Genomic DNA, 12,532 nt, shown 5'->3' on the forward strand with positions numbered 1-12,532 from the left:
TACATGTGTCATGAGGAGATATAAGACAGGGCCGAGGGCCGGGCACCGTGGCTCACTCCTGTAATCTCAGCACTTTGGGAGGCTCAGATGGGCAGGTCACCTGAGGTCAGGAGTTTGAGACCAGCCTGGCCAACATGGTGAAACCTCATCTCCACTAAAAATACATAATTAGCCAGGCATGGTGGCACTCGCCTGTAATCTCAGCTACTCAGGAGGCTGAGGCAGGAGAATCGCTTGAATCCAGGAGGCGGAGGTTGCAGTGAGCCAAGATGGTGCCACTGCACTCCAGCCTGGGCAACAAGAGCGAAACTCCATCTTAAAACCAAAACCAAAAAAAAAGAGACAGGGCTGTGACCTTGGCAGAAAAGTCAGGGAAGGATCCTCTGAGAAAGTCACGGTGATGCTGTGATCTAAAGATGAGAAGGACATAGGGAGGGGAAATAGGGTGCAGAAAGCTGTATTCCAGACAGCGTCAAGGACAGTATGGGCAAAGGCCCTGTGGCAGGTGGGAACAAGGTGGATGTAAAGAACTAAAAGAAGGCCAGCGTGGAGGACAAAGGAACACTGTGATGAAACTGGACAGGGGGCAAGGGCAAGACCATCCAAGACTCTTGAGGCTAAGGATCTTCATCTTAATGGCTCCCCTGAAGAGCATGGGGAACCATTAAAGTATCTTGAACTGTGTGTGTGTGTGTGTGTGTGTGTGTGTGTGTGTGTGACCAGGCACATGTAACTGATCATATTTCTATTTTGAAAAGTTTGCTCTGGGCCAGGAATGGGGGCTCATGCCTATAATCCCAGCACTTTGGGAGGCCAAGGCAGGTGGATCATTTGAGGTCAGGAGTTCAAGATCAGCCTGGCCAACATGGTACAACCCCATCTCCACTAAAAATACAAAACAATGAGCTGGGTGTGGTGGCATATACCTGTAATCCCAGCTACTCAGGAGGCTGAGGTACAAGAATTGCTTGAACCCAGAAGGAGGAGGTTGCAGTGAGCCGACATCATGCCACTGCACTCCAGCCTGGGTTACAGAGTGAGACCCTGTCTCAAAAAACAAAAACATCACAACAAAAAAATCTTGCTCTGGCCACAGTAGAGACAAAGGGTCAGCTAAGTTTTTCTGTTCAAGGCCAGATGATACATATTCCGGGCTTTGCCACCGAGAGGCAAATACAGGCTATTATGTAGTACTTACATAATAAGAAAGAAAATTCTACACATTTTTGAGAACACTGAAAATATAATGATAATTGAGTGAGTGTAAATTTTTATAATACCGATCCTCTAATGAGAAGAATAGAATTGTTTTTTGGAGAGATAACACTTCCCCTTCAAAGGGAAGGAAAGTCAGTATTCCCATATCATCAAATGCTCATCTGTAAAAACAGCTCACAGACTGCGTGAAATCGACCAGGCAGTGGCTAGATTTGGCTCCTGGACTGTAGTTTGCTGACCCCCAATGCAGACAATGGACTGGAGGAAGGTGAATGAGGACATGGGGCAACTTAGGTTTGCCATGGTCCAGGCCAGATAGCTTGGATGAGGGTGATGGAGGGGTGCTGTGGGCTGAACCTGACAGGCTTAGTGATAGAAGGGACCTATGGAGGTACAGCAGGGGGAGTCAGATGTGACCTAGATGTCAGGTTCACATCTATGAAGCTTGGAGCACTGGGAGAGCTGTTTCACATGGAGACCTCAACAGGAGCTGTCACTGAGGCAGCTGGACTGAGGTTCCAAGGCCCAGACAGATTTGTGAGGCCCCTGAGAATGGGCAGTCACTGGAGGCAGGAACACGAGGAAGGGCGGCCAGCGCGCCGGTGAGCACAGGCCCAGTGCTCGGGGGGCACGTCTTCCTCACACCATTCAGCACACTGCTTCAAACTGTTTCTTCTGTCTCCTCCATCAAACTGAGACTGCTTCTAAGGAGTGCCTCATGGTCAGTAGAATACCTTGCACCCACTGGGTGCTAAGGACATGACAGAGGAAGGCAGGGAGGGAGGAGGAAGTGGAGGCTTTTGCTTCCACAGCAAACTCAGAGCAATCACAATTCACAATAGAAGCCGATTTCCTCCTCTTGCCCTGGTCAGTTGCCCCTCGCCTGTGGCCAGCCCTCCCTAGCAACTGCTTTTGAGAAGGGCCACTGGACCCTTCCCCAATCACTCTAAATCATCCAAGTGTGTGAGCACACACACATTTGCACACAAATCTCCTTCCGATCAACCCTGGGAACATGATTTGTGGTGATGGTGTATTGACAACACACTCATCAACGTCAGCTCAACATGTCTAAACATTATGTCCCATCACCCAGAACATCATTTTTTTAATTAAAATAAGTTAAGTGGCAATCTCACAGCAAGGAGAGAGGAAGGAAAAAAAAAGCCACAGGTTAAAGAAAATTAATTTATCCTTTTTTCCATTTCTTTCCTATTTTGTTTTTGTACAGAAGAGTAAAAGGCTCATAATTGCATCTCTGTAACAGCCCTGGGATGGGGAAGTCAGTGCTAGGATGTGGGGTGGCCTGCTCCAGTGACCACATGGTGTGTTCGCTTAACATCAGTGGAGCCCCCGGCTTGGAGACCAGTCTCCCTGGGCCACAGTCACGAACCCTCTGGCTCGGTGTAAAGTCTCTGAGAAGGACACCAAAGATTTTGTGAAAGGGTGTGCATGTCCTCATGGCCAATACTAACATTCTAGAAATTATTTCATAATAACGTTCTTGAAAATATTGCAAAACGAATGGACAGATACTATTTTGTTCTATGAGGTCACAACAAACCTGTGAGGTCAGAACTGTCTTCTCTATTTGAAAGGAGGAAATTAACATGCAGGGGATGAGCTTCCCAAGGTTGCACGATTAGTGATGAAGGGCTAAGCCCCCAACCCTCTCCTGCCAAAGGACGAGGCTTCCTCTGATATTCTGTGGTGCCTCTTGTCCTCCCATTGCAAATCTGTTCAGCATGAAGCTACTTCCTCCTTGCTGGATGCTTCCAGCTTTTATCATTGGTTTTTGAAGGGCCAAGGAGAAAGTTTATGCCATAGTACAGGCATGTCCCATGAATCTGGCTATCAGCAAACTTCAATGCTCTAGTGTTTAGCCACGAACTTGGAAGTGTGAAAAAGAAGCTGATGCACTTTACACTAAAAAAAAAAGTTCTACGCTTAAAAGCTCCAGTTATCTGGACAAGTTTTTTTGTTTGTTTGGCTTTTCTTTTTCTTCTTCTTCTTTTTTTTTTTTTGTTTGTTTTTGAGACAGAGTCTCGCTCTGTCACCCAGGCTGGAGTGCAGTGGCGCGATCTCAGCTCACTGCAAGCTCCGCTTCCTGAGTTCATGCCATTCTCCTGCCTCAGTCTCCCGAGTAGCTGGGACTACAGGCGCCCGCCACCAGGCCCAGCTAAATTTTTTTTGTATTTTTTAGTAGAGACAGGGTTTCACCAGGATGATCTTGATCTCCTGACCTCGTGATACGCCCGCCTCGGCCTCCCAAAGTGCTGGGATTACAGGTGTGAGCCACCGCACCCGGCCCTATCTGACAAGTTTTTACTCATCAGAAATATCTCACTGGAGAGAAACAAACGGATTATATGACAAGTATTTTCCTCACGGAAGCACCAAGAACACTGCTTCTGGGGTCAAAGATTGGGGTTCAAATCTCAATGTTCCACTGGCAAAGTGAGTCCCTCCAGCAGGCCTATCTAACTTTGCTTTTGAGCCTCAATTTTGACATCTGTGAAACAGTAATAATAATACCTGCTGTTCTGGGTTTCTGAGAAGATTAAACAAGAGAAGGTACAGGACACATGTGCTCCCAGGGAGGACTCAAGCAGTCTCATTGCCTGGGGTGGGGTTTCTGTTGTTTTGTTTTGACATGGGTTACAGTTTATACCAGGCTCAAAGACTGAGGCTTGATTGAGTTGGTTTGGTTATTTGTTTCCTGGGCAACCTTCAGCCCTCCTTTTGTTTCAGTCAGCAGAATGGTGCTCAGGGGCAGAAACTGCCAGGAGTGGACACAGGAGGGAAGAGAGAAGGGCAGCCCGGGCCCTTTGGGATAGGGACCAATGACCTCGCTTACTCTAACATCCCCTGAAAGCGCCTGTGTCCAGGGCACATTTGTTTTATCCACAATCATGATCCAGAGCCATCAAGGAAAGGCCATAGTTCATTCAGTAGAATTGTTCACTGACAGCAGGAAACAGAATGCAAACATGCACATGACTGGCTCATCCTTGCAGGAAGTCCGAGAGAGAGAGGCCTACAAGTCTACACTGGTCAGTGCAATTCAAGGGGTGCAAAAGAGGGAATTGGTGTGGCCACGGGTCAGGCTGAGTTCTCCAACTGGGCGTTACTCATAACGAAGGTGGTGTTCTACTTTCTGGGATATGGTTCTCAAGCAGTTCAAGACCCCAGAAGAGGAAATGAGATGTAATTATTTAGTGGCAATCTAAAGCTTAATTGTATGCAGCAGAATATCACTTCACCTGGTATCGCCATCTAAAAAAGTTAGAAAGGGTGGCCTCTGTTAGCTAGAGTCATTTCAGTTCCTCTATAATACCAGATAAAGTGATACTCTACTTCTTTTTCTGTTTCAAGAGGGTACCCAGCTCTCCAATTCCAGAAAATTAGCAGTAACTCTGTCCATATTTACCATTTTCTTACTTTTAGTTACAGCCTTTCCTGCTTAAATGACATTCCCCTTTAAGGAACTGGGGACACACTGCCTGGAAGGGCTGTCCCAGGAAATCGGGTCTGGAGTGACCTCTGTGGCCACATGTGCCACCTGATCCGATGGGCACATGGGCCTTCCCTGGTAGAAGCTCCTGACTCCCTCAGAGCTCATGCCAGCCTCACAGACATGGAAAAACAAAAAATGAGGCCAAGCTAACCCTGACAGTTTGTGGGGGACACTCTCGTACCCATTATTTCTCTGTGAGGCAGGCCCAGCAGGAGGTTTTATCTCCATCCTGAGATAAACTATGGAAGCTCCGAGGGAGGAAGAGAGATTTCCAAAGGATCACACATCCTGGTAGAAGCCAACTCAAGGGAGATGAGAATCAAAGGCTCCCAGTCCCAGGCCAAAGAGCCTCCGAAGACCACAAACCACTGCTACTAGAACGAGGCCAGAGCCTCCACATGGCTTGAGTGTTGTCCAAAAATACAAACAAGAAGGCATCACTGAAGTGCAAAGAAACAAACTCCTATTTGTTTCTATTTCATCCATAAAAATGTCACAGCTTTCTCTGAATAGCTCTCATGTTGTCCTCCTTTTTCTCTGCACTCTTGGCCTCCTGGACCTGAACCAAATCTCTCCCTCTCCTCTTAGTTCCGTGAACACAGATTATCTCCCTCTTCACGGGACAGTCACAGGAAATCTAAACATTTTCAGATGGGGTTCTTTTAAGCCCACTTCCCTTGTCCTCCACCCACCCCCCACCCTGTTGCTGTGTATTCAGGAAATGCAAACCCAATATAAAGATAACCCGGACCAAACAGAAAAAGAGATGTGCCCTGTGACCTGGTTGAGCAAATGACTTCCCCTCCCTGCACCTCAGACTCAGCTTCTGCAGAATAAAGTTGGACCTGAGGAGCCCCAAGCCTCTGTTGGACGAACCTCCTGAGACCCTGCCTGGCCTGTCCAGGACACTGAACAATCTTGGGCCAGGATATTAAGATAGTAGGGTTTCCCACCAATGACACCTGATCCCTAAGGATCTGAGCCTTTCAGGGAAACAGTGCTAGAAGTCAGGATATATGGATTTCAGTCTCAGTTCTGCCATATTTTGGGAAAGGGAAGAGAGTGAGCAGGGGTAGGAATTAGAGTGAACTCAAGCTCTAGATATATATATATATATATATATATATATATATATATATATATATATTTTTTTTTTTTTTTTTTTTTTTTTTTTTTTTGTGAGACAGAGTCTCGCTCTGTCTCCTAGGCTGGAGTGCAGTGGTGCGATCTCAGCTCACTGCAACCTCTGCCTCCTGGGTTCAAGCAATTCTCCTGCCTCAGCTTTCTGAGTAGCTGGGATTACAGGTATGTACCACCACGCCCGGTTAATTTTTTTTTTTGTATTTTAGTAGAGCCATGGTTTTGCCATATTGGCCAGGCTGGTCTCAAACTCCTGATCTCATGATCTGCCTGCTTCAGACTCCCAAAGTGCTGGGATTACAGGTGTGAGCCACGGCGCCCGGTCTTAATGTTGTAATTTTAAAAAATAGAATAATGGATATGACTGGCATAATAAATACTGAAATATTTTTAGAAGGGTTCCACCCAACAGTGAGAAGGGGCTGATAGCCAGTCTCCAGGGCAGCATGTGAAGATTTGATGTAGAGCACATTTCCACCACTTTTATGTGGCTCTTTAAGCACAGAGCTCTTGGCCTGGGGCACCTCCTGCCTCTATACTCGCAATAACCCTGGCACCCCAAACTCCTCAGATAATGTGTCCCCTGGCTTCCTGGTCCTGAAAAGGGTCTCCATCTGCATCTAGGACAATCCCTTGTTGCACTGTACAGAGCTAGCCAACAACAGAACTCAACCTGAGGTGTCATCTGATGAAGAATGTTTAATCTACCAGGTAAGCTCTCCATGGGCAAGGTCAGTTAGATGGTGTTAGTAATCAATCTTGGTTCACAGCTCTGAGTAACCAGAATACAGAAGGGGCAGGAAGGATGAATCATGATCAGGACAGAGGCTGTTAACAGACTTTGAGGTTTGCTGCGGGGGACAAGGGGTGGGGTAGGGCTGGGCATTTAACTCCAGGCAAATAGGCTTGGCCACTCGGCTGGGTTGGAAATGCCCAATCATCTTGGGAGACTGGGATAACAAAGAGGCCCCCTCCCTAACTCTAACAATGTCCCTGCTTAGTCCCCCTAGAAACCTTCACCCTTCTAAATATTTGAGCAATGCTTGGAAAGAGATAAGAGGTGAACTTCAAATAATGTTTTGGTGCTCCCAAGAGGCTGAACTTTTAAAGTTGCCAATCCCAGCCGGGCGCGGTGGCTCAAGCCTGTAATCCCAGCACTTAGGGAGGCCGAGACGGGCGGATCACGAGGTCAGGAGATCGAGACCGTCCTGGATAACACGGTGAAACCCCGTCTCTACTAAAAAATACAAAAAACTAGCCGGGCGAGGTGGTGGCGCCTGTAGTCCCAGCTACTCGGGAGGCTGAGGCAGGAGAATGGCGTGAACCCGGGAGGCGGAGCTTGCAGTGAGCTGAGATCCGGCCACTGCACTCCAGCCTGGGCTACAGAGCGAGACTCCGTCTCAAAAAAAAAAAAATAAATAAATAAATAAAGTTGCCAATCCCTGTTTTACAGAAGTGAGGTGGTAGCCCAGATGAGCTGAAGCATTAGTCAAAGAGACAGAAGCCATGTGGAAACCCATTCAAGACCTCCATGCTCATCAGCTACGAGTAGTCAAACACACTTGGGAAACCTGTTGTCAAATGTCAGCTGCAGGACTTCTGAGCGCTTTTGATAATGGGAGATGGCGCTCCAAGAGGGAACACAAGGCCATCTGTGGGGCTTTCTAAACCCCAGTTCCTACCACTTCTACACCCAGGATGCATGAGGCTCCTTCTCCAGCAGCTCACCTTGGCTGCCCCATAAGACCAGCTCAAATCATCATCCAGCCTCATCCAGGAAGCCCTCCCTGACCATTCAAGGGCACCGTGCTTTTCCCTCTTGGATATCCACTCTGAGTACCTAACGATCTTATGAAGATGTTTTAGACTTTATGCATTTTTTTGGTTATAAAGTCCTCTTGCGATTAACGGACTTTAATTTTAGAGTAGTTTTAGATTCACAGCAACTTTATGCATTCTTTTATAGTACTTGCCCACTGTACAAAGCCCAGAGTCACTATAAATAGCAGGCTTTGAAAAAAGACTTGTTGCCTGATAGATATCAAATCAGGAAACAACACATGTCTAGGTGTAATATAAAGGCATTTATTAGAAGAGGGCGTTAAAAGTGAAGTCTCATGCCAGGTGTAAGAATAGAGCTAAAGGACATTGACGACCCTTCTCCCCCAGCCCCACCACTGCTGAAAATGCGTCCTCAGAGTAGTAATGCAATCCCTTGATCTGGGGGCCCTGCAAGGGGAACCTCCACAGTGAATCCACACAGCCCCAGCCCCACCGCGGTACCAGGACACAGGGCACAGCTCAGCAGGAAGGCCAAGATCTGGAGTCTAGAGGTCTAGGCCCCATTTTCAGAACCCCTGGTTTACATCTTCCACAAACACTGGCCAGACCAGTGCGTTCTATCTTCCCTCAGATTATTTTTAAAAACACTGCAGTTCAAAGAACATCATAGCGAGGCAGGGATTCCCACACTTACATTAGATTTCTGCCTCCATTTTCACCCTATTTTATAAACCGGCTTTGTCAATTTAAAAGCATCACCAGCAAGAGCACTGGCCTTGAAGTGGTCTGTTCTCAGTCATAGTTATATGAACCACCACTGACCAAGTGCTGATGATGTCCAAGCTCTGTGTTACAAGCTCTACAGGCATCGTTTCATTAAGTCCTTGAACAGCTCTATCCACTGTCCCCATGTGACCAATGAAGAAACGGAAGCTTAGAGAGATTCAGTAATTAAGTGGCAGAGCTAGGTTCAAACTCAGCTCTTTCTCCCTGCCCCTCAAAGCCCAAAAGCCAAACCACTGGCTCTGTAGACTCCCCTCCAATGAAAGGCACACCACCATGAAAAAGAAAAACCAGTCGCAGGAAGGATGGGGAGAGGGGAAAAGGAAGAAGAGGCAGAGGGAAGCGAAGAAGGTGAGAAGAAGGAGAGAGTAGCATAAGGAGGAAAGGAAGCCAGGGTCTGGATGAGAAGCCCATGGGATCTGGCTTCAGGTTCAGAAGACTTTCTGAAGAATGGGAATGAAGCAGGAGAGCTGTTGGTGACTGCCAGACAAACCACAAAATATGCAGAAGCCATTTCCTCCCTCAAGGAAGATAAACAATAGATTCATAAACAAAGTATACAAAGCTGTTCAGCTAGTTAAAACATTTTCGTAGCAACTCATATTCTTTGTGAGACTAAAGTTTGTCCTCGCCAATGGTCAACAGTTACCTTGGGGAGAGGGAAGGTGGGGAGAGAGAAGAGGAGTGGGACATATTCTCTCCCAGCCTTTCACCTGCTAGGCCTATGACTATACCCCCTCTGAGCTTCAGGTCACTCTTCTGTGAAGAAATAGAAATTCCTGCCCAACAGGACTATTGTGGAGAAGAAAAAGATATAGTTTTGGCAAGATGGCAGACCAGATACCTTACCTGCCCCTCCTAATGGAAAGAACTAATATGCTGGATACAATTTTAGATATGAAGACTGAATACACATTGCTGAGATAGTACAAATGAAAAGACCAAAACAAACCCAAAGCAGGAACCTTGGGAGGTGAGCTGGCATCAAAGCTGGCTTTTGCCCTGAGGGTTTCTGCTGAAACCTGGAGATTCTAAGTTTCCCAATGACAGCAGCACAGGGTTAACAGCCTAGGGAGACCCCTCCACAAAGTTGGAACTTCAAATGGCCCCACTCCACAAAATTCATTCGACTTGGTGAATGAGAAATAAATGCACAACACAGAAAGAGACTGCAAGAAAACTGGACCTTGGGCTGAGCAGGGAATGGGGGGCAAAACTCTCTCCTGAAAATGTGTAACCATAGCTGGACTTCACACAGGTTTGTAGCCTGAAGTATATTACTTGGGTAGCCAGAAAAGCCTTAACTAGGAAATTAATTTAAAGTGATTTTTATTGGTAGTGCCCACCAGACAACTAGCAGAAGTTAACGCAAATCCTCTCTGGCAAAGACAACTCAACCCACACCTCAGATAATTCCCAAAGATAAAGTGCCAAGAAAAAATGAGCAATTCACAGGAAATAAGGCATTACGAACACCAGCCAGCAGAAACAGCAAGTGGCAGAACCAGACCTACAAAGACTTCAGATTTGGGAATTACAAGACACAAAATTATAAAATTTCTAAATACCAAATTTAATATTTTAAAGAAATAAACATCTTCAAATATGAGCAAGAAATGAGAGACCACAAAAATCACCAAACAGAACTTCTAGAAATGACAAATAAAGAAAGCAAAAAGAAAAAAATCCAATGAATGGGTTAAACAGCCTTTAACACACATAATATATTAGTTAAATAGAAGATAGTTTTTTTTTGTTTTTTGAGACAAAATCTGGCTCTGTCGCCCAGGCTGGAGTGCAGTGGTGTGATCTCAGCTCACAGCAACCTCCACCTCCAGGGTTCAAGTGATTCTTGTGCCTCAGCCTCCAGAGTAGCTGGGATTACAGGTGCACGCCACCACACCAGGCTAATTTTTGTAATTTTAGTAGAGATGGGGTTTCACCATGTTGGCCAGGCTGGTCTTGAACTTCTGATTTCAGGTGATCCACCTGCCTCGGCCTCCCAAAGTGCTGGGATTACAGGCATGACCCATTCCCCCAGCCAGAAGATAGATTTGAATAAATTATTCAGAGTTCAGCACAGAGAGACGAAGAGATGAAAAGTGTAAAATAGGTTTGAGGGCGGTGACTCACGCCTGTAATGCCAGCACTTTGGGAGGCTGAAGTGGGTGGATCACTGGAGGTCACGAGTTTGATACCAGCCTGGCCAACAGGGTAAAACCCCATTTCTACTTAAAATACAAAAATTGGCCGGGCACAGCGTCTCATGCCTGTAATTCCAGCACTTTGAGAGGCCGAGATGGGCGGATCACGTGAGGTCAGGAATTTGAGACCAGCCTGGCCAACATGGTGAAATCCCATCTCTACTAAAAATACAAAAACTAGCCAGGCATGATAGTGAACGCCTGTAGTTCCAGCTACTTGGGAGGCTGAGGCAGGAGAATTGCTTGAGCCCAGGAGGTGCAGATTGCAGTAAGCCGAGACTGTGCCACTGCACCTCAGACTGGGAGAGAGAGAGATTCTGTCTCAAAAACAAAACAAAACAAACAAGTAAACAAACAAAAAAAGTTAAGGTAGCTACTTGGGAGCCTGAGGTGAGAGTATCACTTAAGCCCAGGAGTTTGAAGCTAGCCTGGGCAACAGAGCAAGACCCTGTCTCTAAAACTATCTATCTGTCTGTCTGTCTGTCTATCTATCTATCAATCAATCAATCAATCATGTATCCAGGTAGTTAGCTGGGTAACCCCAGAAATAACAGACATAGGGTGTGTAAATTCCAAATAAGAAGATGGAAAATGGAATGAGGGGGGAAAATACCTCAACCTAAAAGAAAGAGCAGAAAAAATTAAATGTATATAAAGATGGTAGAAATAAATCCCAATTCATCAATAAAATACACCAGTTCTAAACATCTATGCACCAAACAGCATTGCCTCAAAACATATAAAGCAAAAATTTCAGCATTGCCAAGGAGCAACTGACAAATCCAGTGGGAGGCTTTAACTAAAAACCTCTCTCAATAATTGACAGATAATCAGACAAAATCAGAAAAGGATATACTATAGATGATTTGAGCTGCACAAGAAACTAACTTATTTTTCAATGATGGTATATAGAAAACTATATCCAATATTTGAAGATTTTTTTCAAGCACTTATGGGACATCTAAGAAAAAAGTTGCAGAGATAAAAATGTAAACAAGGAGCACACGGAAGTAGTTCGATGCATATTTCAAACTCTCTCTAAGAATCTAAACCTATTTTGTCTTTAAAGACAGAGACCCTGTCTTTCTTCTTCACTGAGATATCTCCAGAGTCTAGCACAGTGCCTGTCACAAAGGAGGCTGTAAATAGCCACTGAAGAATGAATGGTGAATGAATGATTCTCTACTGAAGACGGTGCAGGTTGCATGAGCAACCAGCAAGGCAGACACTGGAGATAACTAAAGCCCTTTCCAGGATGGAGGGGATGAGAGGACAAGGTGACTGGCACCAGTCCCTAGGGAGAATTTATACCAAAAAAGGAAAGACGGAGTCATGACAGCCAAATCTTCAAATCTTCAAACAGAATGAGAGAGGCATGTGGAAGAGTCTTTGAAAGCCAAGTCTTTGTGGTTCCTAATGGCAGAGCAGAGGCCAGCAGACAGAACTTTCTAACAACTGTCCAACACTGGCTGGAAACTGGCCTGACTGATTGTCTAAGGCCCCTTACGACTCTGAGTGGGACGGAAGTCCGTGTGGCAGGTACTGGGACTCTCAGGTCGTGGACTGAGTAGTCTTTCTCATTCTATCCTGTCTCAGAGATTTTTTCATTCAAAATTCCCTGGATACCCCATCCTGAAAGACCCTGTCCAAGGTCCCAGATTCAGGAAGTGGTGGAAGAATAAAAAGAGCTGTATTCTAGACACTCAGCTCAGTCCTTTCTGCTCCATATTGGGCTCTCCTTTAACCAAAATGAGCACGCTTTAACCTGTAAGGCTGACACACACTTTCTAAGTCTACCCTCATCCCAGGAAACCTCATTCTTCTAGCACACAGCAAGGGATTACAAACGCATACAGAATGTACTAAAATGAAAATTCCTTAGCCTTCC

General features: G+C 45.9%; 1 protein-coding gene across 12 annotated transcripts in view; it reads right to left on the reverse strand.

Moving 5' to 3' along the window:
* Positions 1-12,532, reverse strand: part of TRERF1 (transcriptional regulating factor 1) — a 227,846-nt gene that overhangs the window by 59,904 nt on the left and 155,410 nt on the right. The gene's annotated exons all lie outside the window — the stretch shown is intronic.

The sequence above is a fragment of the Macaca thibetana genome, chromosome 4, assembly GCF_024542745.1.
Source record: "Macaca thibetana thibetana isolate TM-01 chromosome 4, ASM2454274v1, whole genome shotgun sequence".
NCBI classification, from domain to species: domain Eukaryota; kingdom Metazoa; phylum Chordata; class Mammalia; order Primates; family Cercopithecidae; genus Macaca; species Macaca thibetana.